The following is a 13,344-nucleotide window of genomic DNA, read 5'->3' on the forward strand; positions in this document are numbered from 1 at the left end:
CCAAGTGATAGGTCACTTGATTTGATTATTTGAAATACACTATGGATGACCGGACCCAGAGGTCAACAGTCCACTCTGAGGTCATTTTGAGCATCGATGGTCATAGGGATGAATTATGCAACAACCATACGTCTAGGTTCTTGAATGTTGCTCTGCATATTCGACCTATCCGGACGTCGGGTATCATTGCTAGATGGTCACCTCGATTAGTGCATGGAGTAGTCCATGTACTACCGGCTTAGTGTTCGAACCTATCGGAGTCACGCACATAAGTCAAGTTAAGTAGGAAGGACTTGATCCAATTTAATTGAGAATTAAATTGTGGGTCATTTGAGATTTGGTTTTGTCTATGTTCAGCTAGCACTGAACATGAGGTACATACTGAATTTCATGGATGTGTATTTAACTATGTCTGTATTCTGGCTTAATCAAGTTTCAATTAATGTAATTGAAATTGATTTGGACTCATTTGTTGAGTTTGGTTTTGAATTGGATGAATTGGACTTAATGATGATTTTATTAGAATTTATTCCATATTTATTCTAGTCCAAGTGTGACTTGGATTGATCTGAAAATTGAACTAATTGGAGTTCACATGAATCAGATTCATGTGGAATTTTTCCGGATCCAAAATCTTTCAAATTGGTCTTCAATTTGGTTTAGAACCAATGATGGACCCAAGCCCATTTGATTCAGCCCATTTGAATTAACCCATTTAAGAAAAGTCAAATTTGATGGAAATTTACTTGTTTGCCCCTCTAATTGAATGACACGTTCTGGTTTCTTCCTCGGTTCAGTGGACCAATCTTTCTGCAAACCTTCTCCCGTGGACCGCGTTCTTCTTCTTCTTCCGAACACATCGAAGGCCGCTTGATCTTCCCTCTTTCGGCTACCATTTGAAGATCCGAAGAGACGTGTCTCTTCGGTTTTGAAACCTCTTTAATATAGGACTGATTTAATTGAAATCAAACGGTTCAAAAAATTCAATAAAATCATGAAACGTTTGGCGTTCACTCTTCCCTTTTGGCGTTTTCTCTTCCCTGGTTCAGCCTTGTCTTTGCCTATAAATAGGCTAGCTTTCTCTTCATTCTGAGCTAGAGATTTTATCTGGGGAGAGGGGAGATTCATGATCTTTTGAGTAGCCTGTAAAAGAGAGAAAAAGGAAACGGAAAGAAAGAGGAAAAGAAAGAAAAAGAAAAAGGGAAGAAGGAATTTTTTGAAATTCTTTTCTTCCAGGGGTTTATTTGCAAAAGGGTTTTTGCACTATACAGACATCATCCTACCTTCCTGCATTTCTTGGCGTGCGTGTGAAGTAGAGGGTCCGTACATCCGGGCCTCGCATAGCACCAGATCCATCAGTACCAGATCCGGCACCAGATCCAGTTCCAGATCCAGTTCCCGATCCAGTACCAGATCTAGCATCTGATCCAGTATCTGATCCAGCACTTGGCCCTGTACCAGATTCTGTTCCTGAGTACCTTGACCATCTTCCGCTGCGGGATCGAGGTATGGTAAACATAATATAGTTATGTTATTTATTTATACCTGTTATAAATAAATAGATAAAATTTTAAAACTGATTTTCTGACCTGGCATCCGATTTTATCGGATTTTGCGGGAAATTTTTCCTTCAATTGGTATCAGAGCCAGGTTGGCCGATGGAATTGGCCTATAATATCTAGAATTATGCATGATTTAATTTTTAAATTTAGATTAGATCTAGATTTATTGATAAAATATCAATCTTGTGCTGAATTATAAGGTTGTCCTGCTATAAGGTTAACCCCTTATAGTGAAAAGGTTGTCCTAGCACAAAATTGAGATTAATTTGTATCATAAAATAAATAGTTTATTTTTGTGAAATTATGCATAATTGATGTTTATGAAATTTCAGTTTTAAATTTATTATGACCACAAAGTTTCAATATAAATTGTTTATATTTGGAATAAATTGACACCTTGAATCCATGATCATAATACATTTAATAAAGAATTAAATGTTGAATTTAAAATTTGAAATTTGAATTTCAAATAAAGATTTAAAATTCAAAATTTGAAATTCGAATTAAAATTTAAATTTGAACATGGGTTTTGGGGCATGGGTTAGCACAATCAGATTAGTTGATTAGGTTAGACCTAATGTTAGAATTGAATTGGAATCAATAGTTGTATTAGACTAAATTCATTTTTCTAATTTGATCAAACTCAATAGTTTAGTTGATCATGTCCAAACACTTCAATTGGATCTGATTGTGGCTCAGTGGTCGAGCCTGAGTTCTCAATGACTATCTAAATCAACTTGACATACCATTTGGTGTCTAAGGCAAGTTGGATCTACGGTTATTAATTGGGGCTACCTCTTTCCTGGCCAACTCTGTTGGTGTCTAGGAAAGACGGTTAATGGCGGAACCCTCCCGTGATCTCTCTTACCTGGCCAATGTGGTCGTTCAAGTTTTGATTTAGATATCTTGAGACTTGGTACTCACCCATGTCAATAAGGAAATCAGTATGACTGATTTAGATGTCCATAGACCAATGAAATTCTATGTCCTCTATATGACTCAGTGCAGTCAGTGGGAGGATATAGAATTATCGGTCTCTCTAAAATCCTCTAAATTATTAGGTCCTTAAAATGATATAGTTATATAGATAACTAGGTCATAGCCTCCCATTAAAATGGATGATAATTGGTCCAGTATTTCAGTTGGACATGCAGGACGCTTCCGTCTGGTGTTCATCTGAATATTGGAATTATCCTTCATTATATGATAGCTCTTTGAGCTATCTGATTGTGATTAGGTTGGCCGAGCTTTCCTCGGGCCTGATCATACATTAGGTAGTGTCATCGAGTTAGTTCATTAATGGTTGGATCTGACCAGGATTTTCAGTGGAGGCCTCCGCCTACTGATTACCACCTGGGGCAAAATAAAATACTAGAAATTATTTAGAGAAATAATTGGTAATGTACCTACCCTTAGATGCATATGGGTTGGCCGAGCTTTCCTCGGGCCTGTATACAGTCCATGTGGATTCTAGTACCCGCTAAGGAATTAAAGTAATTCCTCGAATTAAAGGTAGAGGCTAAAAATTTGACTAAAATAGTGGGAGAAATCTTTAGATTGAAGTCCAAGTCTTTAGAATTAAAATAAATCATATACTAATTAGCTCTGGTTTTTTCCTTTCAGATATGGCTAACTCTTTGTCCCTCCGAACACTCTTAGACAACGATAAACTTAATGGACCTAACTTCGATAGCTGGTATCGGAAGTTGAAAATTGTATTAGAGCACGAGCGGATCCTATATGTGATATTGGATCCAGCACCTGAGGAACCTGCAGCAAATGCACCACGTGCAATCAGAGACGCTTATCAGAAGTGGCTTAATGATCGCACTACCGTACGCTGCATCATGAGGGCTTCGATGAATGACGAATTTAGTCGTAAATTCGAAGAAGCACAGCCTGTGGAAATATTTCAAATGTTGAAAGAGTCTTTCGGGACACCTGATGATGTCGAACGACATAAGACCTCCTGTGCGATTTTCAATGCCCGCACGAGGGAAGGGGAATCAATCACAGAACATGTATTGTACATGGTCGAGAAAATTGATCTCCTGAGTAAACTTGGTTTTTCTTTGCACGAGTAATTGGGCAAGGATGCTATTTTGAACTCACTTCCCAAATCCTACCTGACCTTCCTTAGTCATTATAGAATGACTAAACCTGCAGTATCCTATCATGGATTGCTAGGTTTACTGCAGACCTATGAGAAGGATCACCAACTCTTTAAGGGGTCGGTGAATATGGTGGGTGGAACTTCTGCAGGTCGTTCTTCCTTTAAGAAAGGAAAGAAAAAGAAGGTAAATAAAGTTCGTGCTAGGGCTTCTAAGCCCAAACAGACTATGAAGCAGAAATCTTATCAGAGTAAGGCAGAATGCTTCTTCTGCAAGAAGCAGGGTCACTGGAAGCGGAACTGTCCGGCTTATTTAGCGTCCCTTGATCCAAATAGGCCAAAGAAGAAAATGCAGCAAACAGTTGCTGCACAAGGTAATTATATGATAACACCTTGTAATTTTTCTGTTTATGATTCTACTACCTGGGTATTGGATACCGGAAGTCCAATTAATATTTGCAATTCTTTGCAGGGACTTCAAGTAAGTAGAAGATTCAAGAACGGCGATCGATTCCTAAATGTTGGTGATGGAAGATCTGTTCCAGTCCTAGCTTTAGGAGTCATTGAGTTGTTTTTTGAGTCTGGAGTAGTTATGTTAGATGATTGTCACTTTTGTCCAGCATTCTTGATGAATGTCATCTCTATAGGCTTTTTGGCCAAGAATGGTTATACCTTTTATATAAATGAAAGATTTTGTGATATCATTTTGAATGATACTAAAATTTTCAGTGGACAAATGAAATATGGCATTTATACTCTATCATTGCCTGTGAATGTAATGTACACATCTAATAAACACCCTAAATTAGATAAAGTCAATGAAACCTATTTATGGCATTGCCGGCTTGGTCATATAAACAAAAACAGGATAAACAGGTTAGCCCAACAAGGCATTTTAGAAATCAATGATTGTGAATCATTGCCAACTTGTGAATCCTGTCTTCCGGGTAAAATGACCAAGTCACCTTTTTCAGGAAAGGGTGAACGAGCCAGCGATGTTCTTGGCCTCATACATACTGATGTATGTGGACCTATGAACGTAAGTGCCAAAGGTGGTTATGCCTACTTCATAACCTTCACAGATGACCTATCCAGGTTTGGGTATGTCTATCTGATGAAGCATAAGTCGGAATCATTTGAAATGTTCAAACGATTTCGTAATGAAGTAGAAAAACAGACTGGAAAGAGTATTAAGATCCTTCGGTCAGACCGAGGAGGAGAATACCTTTCCGGTGATTTCTTGACTTATCTAGAGGAGAATGGGATTCTCTCACAATGGACCCCTCCAGGAACACCTCAGCACAATGGTGTATCCGAAAGGAGGAATCGAACTCTGTTAGACATGGTTCGATCCATGATGGGGTTTACTAGTCTGCCTCTATCTTTTTGGGGTTATGCTTTAGAGTCTGCGTGTATAATACTAAATAAGGTTCCAAGTAAGTCTGTTGAGAAGACACCATATGAAATATGGACTGGGCGTAAGCCGACACTTTCATACCTTAGGGTTTGGGGATGTCCGGCTTATGTTAAACGTTCTCAAACTGACAAACTGGGTCCTAGGTCCGATAAGTGTTATTTTGTAGGGTACCCCAAGCAAACTAGGGGTTATTACTTTTACCTTCCTAATGAACAAAAGGTGTTCGTAGGACTTAAGGCAACATTTTTGGAAAAGGAATTCCTTGGTGAAGGAATTGTTGCCTCTAAGGTTGAACTTAGTGAAGTTCAGCAGGTGGAAGATTTAACACAATCTACTGAACCCACAGAATCGGTTTTGATTAGATCAAACCCGGAGCCCAATGTAGAAGCACCATTAAGGCGATCCGGTAGAGTACCGCATCAAGTGGATAGATACTACGGTTTCTTGGTCCATGACGCGGATCCTATTGAGCTCGATGAGAACAATGAGGATCCGATCACCTATATGGATGCTATGCAGAGGTCCGACTCTGAGTTGTGGCTTAATGCCATGAAATCCGAAATGGAGTCTATGGAAAACAATAGTGTATGGACACTAGTTGATCCACCCGAAGGGATAAAACCCATAGGGTGCAAATGGATCTTCAAAAGAAAGAGAGGCGCAGACGGAAAGGTGGAGACCTATAAAGCCCGTCTGGTTGCCAAGGGATATCGTCAACGTTATGGTATCGATTATGACGAAACTTTTTCCCCTGTGGCAATGCTAAAATCTATTCGGATCATGCTAGCTATAGCAGCATATATGGATTATGAAATCTGGCAAATGGATGTGAAAACAGCTTTTCTAAATGGAGAGCTGGAAGAAGAGGTGTATATGATACAACCTGAGGGTTTCACATCCATAGACGAGTCCAAAGTATGCAAGCTACAAAAGTCCATTTATGGACTTAAGCAAGCTTCTCGAAGTTGGAACATACGTTTCGATAAAACTATCAAAACATATGGCTTCGTTAAGAACGAAGAAGAACCTTGTGTCTACAAGTGGGTTAACGGTTCAGTGATCACATTTCTTGTGTTGTATGTGGATGACATTCTTTTAATTGGGAATTACATTTCTGCATTACAAAATGTGAAACTCTGGCTGTCATCACAGTTCTCCATGAAGGATCTGGGAGAAGCATCCTACATCCTAGGGATGAAAATCTATAGAGATAGATCTAAGAGGTTGCTTGGATTGTCCCAATCCACGTACATCGACACTATGTTGAAGCGGTTCAACATGGAGCATTCCAAGAAGGGCTATCTTCCGATAGGCCAAGGAATTTCTCTCTCTAAGAAAGATTGTCCGACAACTTCCGAAGAAAGAGAGCGTATGAGTAGAATCCCATATGCTTCTGCAGTAGGTTCTATTATGTACGCCATGACATGTACAAGACCGAATGTTGCTTACTCACTAGCAGTAGCGAGTAGGTATCAGTCTGATCCGGGTGAGAACCATTGGAAGGTGGTGAAAACCATCCTTAAGTATTTAAGAAATACTAAGGACCAATGGTTAATCTATGGAGAATCTGACTTAAAACTTGTGGGGTTTACAGACTCTAGTTTTCAGTCAGACCATGATGACAGTAAGAGTATGTCAGGATTTGTGTTTACCCTGAATGGAGGAGCAGTCTGCTGGAAAAGTTCCAAGCAGCATTCAGTAGCCGATTCCGTATGCGAAGCAGAGTATGTTGCTGCATCAGATGCGGCAAAGGAAGCTGTTTGGATCAAGAAGTTTGTAAATCAACTTGGTGTTGCTCCCTCAATCAACGGTCCAGTTCTTTTGTATTGTGACAATACTGGAGCCATTGCACAAGCAAAGGAGCCAAAGTCCCACCATAGAACCAAGCACATTCTGCGTCGCTACCACCTTGTACGAGAAATCGTGGAACGAGGTGACGTCAATCTTCAAAAGATCGATGGAAAGGAGAACCTAGCTGACCCATTCACTAAAGCCCTTTCTGTAAAGGAGTTCGATTATCACAAATCGAAGATGGGTATTAGATACTGTACAAATTGGCTTTAGTTCAAGTGGGAGTTGTTGGGAATTGTGTCCCAAAGCCAATTTTTTTGTAAGAATAATGTATATGTTTTATTTAATGAATAATAAAATCTATTCTGGCATTCTTTTCATCACAAGTGTTGCATCTTCAAATAGGAACTCCTGTGTATTGTGATGAAGTCCTTAGGACTAATTTAGTGGGTAAAGGAGGTTTTATCATTTAGTCCTTAAATTGGTTCGCGACCGATTGACAAGCTATTAATTAGACAATAGCTATGTCAAGTATAGGTCGTTGTATGCCATTTAGTTGGTTGTCCTCTTAACCAAGGAGTGTGGAGACACTGGTATGGCATATAGGTGAGATGTAGGAGTACATCGTCACTGAACAGTGACTCACCTGCGTAGCACTCTACTGTCGGGAGTTAGCTCGCAAAGCGTGTGGACATAAGTACCCCTTAGACCTGAGACTGTCACAGTGACTTGCAAGCAACTCACTGTACTTAGGCACTGGATGACCTGAATTTCTAATTCAGGGATCGGAAGGATGCTGGGTGCAGTCAAGTACTCGCAAAGTCTGTGTATGAGTCAAGATGGGATTGACCGCTCCAGATTTTAGGAGTTGATGTCTCACTGTATTTCAATTCAGTAAAACCTTGGCCAGGGTAAACCAAGTGATAGGTCACTTGATTTGATTATTTGAAATACACTATGGATGACCGGACCCAGAGGTCGACAGTCCACTCTGAGGTCATTTTGAGCATCGATGGTCATAGGGATGAATTATGCAACAACCATACGTCTAGGTTCTTGAATGTTGCTCTGCATATTCGACCTATCCGGACGTCGGGTATCATTGCTAGATGGTCACCTCGATTAGTGCATGGAGTAGTCCATGTACTACCGGCTTAGTGTTCGAACCTATCGGAGTCACGCACATAAGTCAAGTTAAGTAGGAAGGACTTGATCCAATTTAATTGAGAATTAAATTGTGGGTCATTTGAGATTTGGTTTTGTCTATGTTCAGCTAGCACTGAACATGAGGTACATACTGAATTTCATGGATGTGTATTTAATTATGTCTGTATTCTGGCTTAATCAAGTTTCAATTAATGTAATTGAAATTGATTTGGACTCATTTGTTGAGTTTGGTTTTGAATTGGATGAATTGGGCTTAATGATGATTTTATTAGAATTTATTCCATATTTATTCTAGTCCAAGTGTGACTTGGATTGATCTGAAAATTGAACTAATTGGAGTTCACATGAATCAGATTCATGTGGAATTTTTCCGGATCCAAAATCTTTCAAATTGGTCTTCAATTTGGTTTAGAACCAATGATGGACCCAAGCCCATTTGATTCAGCCCATTTGAATTAACCCATTTAAGAAAAGTCAAATTTGATGGAAATTTACTTGTTTGCCCCTCTAATTGAATGACACGTTCTGGTTTCTTCCTCGGTTCAGTGGACCAATCTTTCTGCAAACCTTCTCCCGTGGACCGCGTTCTTCTTCTTCTTCCGAACACATCGAAGGCCGCTTGATCTTCCCTCTTTCGGCTACCATTTGAAGATCCGAAGAGACGTGTCTCTTCGGTTTTGAAACCTCTTTAATATAGGACTGATTTAATTGAAATCAAACGGTTCAAAAAATTCAATAAAATCATGAAACGTTTGGCGTTCACTCTTCCCTTTTGGCGTTTTCTCTTTCCTGGTTCAGCCTTGTCTTTGCCTATAAATAGGCTAGCTTTCTCTTCATTTTGAGCTAGAGATTTTATCTGGGGAGAGGGGAGATTCATGATCTTTTGAGTAGCCTGTAAAAGAGAGAAAAAGGAAACGGAAAGAAAGAGGAAAAGAAAGAAAAAGAAAAAGGGAAGAAGGAATTTTTTGAAATTCTTTTCTTCCAGGGGTTTATTTGCAAAAGGGTTTTTGCACTATACAGACATCATCCTACCTTCCTGCATTTCTTGGCGTGCGTGTGAAGTAGAGGGTCCGTACATCCGGGCCTCGCATAGCACCAGATCCATCAGTACCAGATCCGGCACCAGATCCAGTTCCAGATCCAGTTCCCGATCCAGTACCAGATCTAGCATCTGATCCAGTATCTGATCCAGCACTTGGCCCTGTACCAGATTCTGTTCCTGAGTACCTTGACCATCTTCCGCTGCGGGATCGAGGTATGGTAAACATAATATAGTTATGTTATTTATTTATACCTTTTATAAATAAATAGATAAAATTTTAAAACTGATTTTCTGACCTGGCATCCGATTTTATCGGATTTTGCGGGAAATTTTTCCTTCACAGACCCCCTAGAATACTGAACGAGAGAGTGAGAGAGCCGAAGCCTTGGAGCCGAAGGCAAAGGAGCCCTGAAGCTCCAAGAGGAAGGAGGGACTACCAGGGGGAGGTACTGCCCGACTGCAACCGGCCAAGGTAAGGAGCATTAGGGTAAGGGTTTAACAGGGGTAAAGAAATTCCACTGTGAGGTGCTCTTCCCCTCTGTGTCAACAGTGAAACAGAGGGGAGGAAACCGACACAGGGGAGGGAAAAAAGGCCTACAGTCCACTGGTCAGGCCGGACTCAAAGGTCGTGCGCCCGACGACCACCCGGGCCGAACCCAACCGGGCTCGGCCTGCGGATGAACTGGACACCGCGGCCTCGGCCGCCGGTACCCTGGAGTTCGGGGGGCAACCCGGGCCGCCAGATCTGGTCGGGACGACAACAGAGGCGGCCACAGGGCCGCCAGCCCCGGCCGGACCACCACCTCTTCTCCGGCAAGGGGTGGTGGTTCCGGAGGGAAGGACCGAAAAAAAAAAAAAAAGGAAAATGAACTCACCGGATCTTGAGGCTTCACCCCCTCCGGCCATACCTGGCTGTGGACGGAGCGGGTGGAGGCCCTCGGTTAAAGCCGGATTCCGACCCATCTCCGAACCCTTCCCCTCTCCGGCATCACTTCGGAGGGAGGAAGGGCTTCCCTTCCGCCGGTGCACCGGGGGGAAACCCCCACGTCGATCGGTGGATCGGGGGGAGCCTCGCCTCCCCGGCCGCCTGCAAGAGAAGAAAAGGGAAAAGGAGAGAGGGAAAGAAGGAAGAAAGACCGAGGCCGGAGGGAGCCGAGAGCTCGACTGGAGAGTAGGGTCTCGGCAGGGTCAACAAAGAAAGAAGGAAAGAGGGAGAGAGAGAGAGGGAAAGAGAGGGAGTGACCGAGAGGGGGAAGGCCACAGATCTGGCCGGAGGAGAAGAAGGGGAGCCGGAGGAGAGGGCCGGAAGCATGGGCTTCGGTGGGAGGTTGAAGGAGAGAACGAGAGAGAGAGGAGGAAACGGAGGAGAGAGGGGAGGAAGGTAGGTGAAGAGGCGGAAGCCTCTAGAAGGGGGGAGAAAGAAAACATGGTAACGGGTTTGCGGGTCGGATCTGAACCCGCAACCCGTTAAGCTTAAATAAATATATATATATATGTATATATGTGTGTATATATATATATATATAATTAGAATGGGTTAGGTGAACCCAATAAAACCAGACCCAGTCTATTTGGATGAACCCGGATGAGGGATGGGCTAAATTTCAGGTAGAAAAGGAAATAACATATTATTATTATGACATGATTGTAGGTGACTTAGGACTCGTCACCAGGACGCGGGAGACCTAGGAAAAAGGCAAATTACTGTAAGTAACTTGTTTTAATCTTGTTGTGAATCATGTATGTAAGTAGCCTGCCCTAATCTTTATGGATCATACATGAAATTTAATATGTTATGCATGTACTGTAGGCTAAGAACGATATGTGTATCTGACATGCTCTAGTTACACAAGATATGATGATATATGCTTTATATTCCGTTATGCCTACAAAATACTGGGATTACATTACATGCTAAGATGTGAGTTATGAAATATGAACATGGGTGGTACATGTCAGTCACATAATTCATAGTTGTGCACATATTATGTTTTCATAGCTCTTGTGATACATGCAAAATGAATTGAATTCCATATTATGATTTTTATTAGCATGAGTGTAAAGAATGATAATGGTTTGCTCTAGCGGCATATTGCTTGTAAAGGGGTACCTAAGAACTCCTATTGCTACGGGCCGAATGCAACTGAGCCGGCCTTGCCAGTGGCCGATAATGACTGAGCCAGCCCCGCCAGTGGCCGACTAATAACTGAGCAGGCCCCGCCAGTGACCAATAATGAATTCGCCGTAGCATCTATGAGTTACTACCTATACGAAGCATTATTTATGAACTCTTAAGAGCTACTGACCCAATGTAACTAAGCCGGCCTTGCCAGTGGCCGAGAATGACTGAGCCAGCCCCGCCAGTGGCCGCCTAATAACTGAGCCGGTCTCGCCAGTGGCCAAAAATGACTTCGCAGTAGCATTTAAGAGCACGACCACAGCATGCCGGTGGCACGATTTTTCCTACATGTGCATATTACATGATTTCTTGACATTGTAGGATACTGTTTTATTTACTCAGCATGGATATTTTATTATGATGATTGATTTAGTAGCATACATGTCAGCTTCTCAAACCCTGATAAGCATGGTTAGCATTTTTAGTCGATTCGACAAGATTATGCAGGATTACTTACTGAGCCGTGTAGCTCACGCCTGTTCATTTACGTTTTTTTTTAGATCACCACCAGTGACAGCTGCCAGAAGCATTTTTCTTTTGCAACAGGGCTTCTTTATTTTTGGGGATGATATAAATAAACTTTTGTGTATATAAACTATGTAGAAGCTCTGTACTTTATATGAACCAGTGGGTTGTAATACCTTCTTTTGATATATACAAGTTACACTGCTTTTGACTACCTGTTGACCATGTACGAGGCTGCGTGCTATTGTGGGCGGTAGTCGGCAATAGCACGGCCGTGTCACGGAGCCGGATCCGGGGCATGACATCGCCAGTGTTGGACGGCCCTAAACCGGCATCCGCCACGCTCTGCCGGCCTTCCTCCTTATCTCTTCCTTCCTCTTTTTTATTTTTCTCTTTCCCCTGCCTCTTCTACTGTGTCGGTACAAGTCCGACACAGCACGACACGGGCCCGTACCGACCCGTGCCACCAGATAACCGGTCCAGTACCTGGTACTAGCACTATAGGCCCTACCTTGAACCCTTTTAGTTTAAAGCAATAAGAACCATATTTTCTCTGGGTCTCTCCTCAATTCACTATTGGAACCATATGTTCTCACTTCAAAGCTGATCAAGAAACTCTATCCTCAAGAGCCTTCCAAAACTACACCTTCCTAAGTCATAATTCTGCAGACTACATAGCCAGCCATGTGGTTCCATAGGTCTGTCTCCAAACCATTTTTCTATTGCAAGTTAATCCCATATTCTCACTACTCGTGGTTTCAATGTTATGATAAACCCTCATATAGCCTGCTTCCATCATGCTTACAATGCAATGAGCTTTTGCTGTTCTACAATGAGCAGCATCAACCATCCGATGGCACATGTGTCCATCATGTTTGACTTGCATGGATATGTTGGTTCTGGTAATGTCGACAGTTACTTCTGCCATTTTGGATTTCAGATTTGTTTCGATCTGGACGCCATAGTTCCATGGATGAGTCCTCTTGCTTGCAAGTGATGATGCTATCATAGTGACATACTGACATCTTCCTTCAGCTTCTTTTTCTTTCCGCAGTCATCAAACCCATGGATAACATAACCGAATGAGGGTTAAATATAAAACCGGTCGAAAGGTAGCATAAGTGAGAAAGATGAAGGAACTGAGTAAACCAACATAGCATATTTTAGTTCTAGATACCTATACTTGCAGATCCTGTTTAAAGACCAAAATTTATCCATGCAAAACTGAAGTTATCTGGAAAATGCATTTCAGTAGAATAATAATATTATTTATTTAGTAAAAAAAATTAAGCTTCTTATACATGAGAGTTACTTATTGGCCGTTTTAATTAAGTTGCTGCTAAGTGCTTGCAGTTACTAGTCTATTCAGTGATGTTTCATTACTCAAATGTATGACATGTTAATATAGTGTTTCCATATTATAATCATCGATTGATTGATGGTAGGACTCCAAGTGACAAATTCTTCCTCTCCAATCCGTGGCATGTTGTAGGAAAAGAAACAACCATGATGATGTTAGGTGCATGATATGGAATCTTTTATATGGCCAGCCTCTTAAAATAGGTGCATACATGGATCCAATTAATCTAGATCACACCCTAACAAATTGCT

The 13,344-nt window shown here is 41.5% G+C and overlaps 1 long non-coding RNA gene across 1 annotated transcript; it reads left to right on the forward strand.

The window, feature by feature from the left end:
• The first annotated feature begins 9,309 nt into the window (after positions 1–9,309).
• On the forward strand, positions 9,310–11,947 carry LOC149767915 (uncharacterized). Its single transcript, XR_016399764.1, has 2 exons — positions 9,310–10,795; positions 11,769–11,947. It is a non-coding gene; the product is annotated as an uncharacterized LOC149767915 (long non-coding RNA).
• The last annotated feature ends 1,397 nt before the right edge of the window (positions 11,948–13,344 follow it).

Source organism: Phoenix dactylifera, chromosome 3 (assembly GCF_051530095.1).
Source record: "Phoenix dactylifera cultivar Ajwa chromosome 3, Ajwa_hap1_PhDact_Kaust_v1.1, whole genome shotgun sequence".
NCBI classification, from domain to species: domain Eukaryota; kingdom Viridiplantae; phylum Streptophyta; class Magnoliopsida; order Arecales; family Arecaceae; genus Phoenix; species Phoenix dactylifera.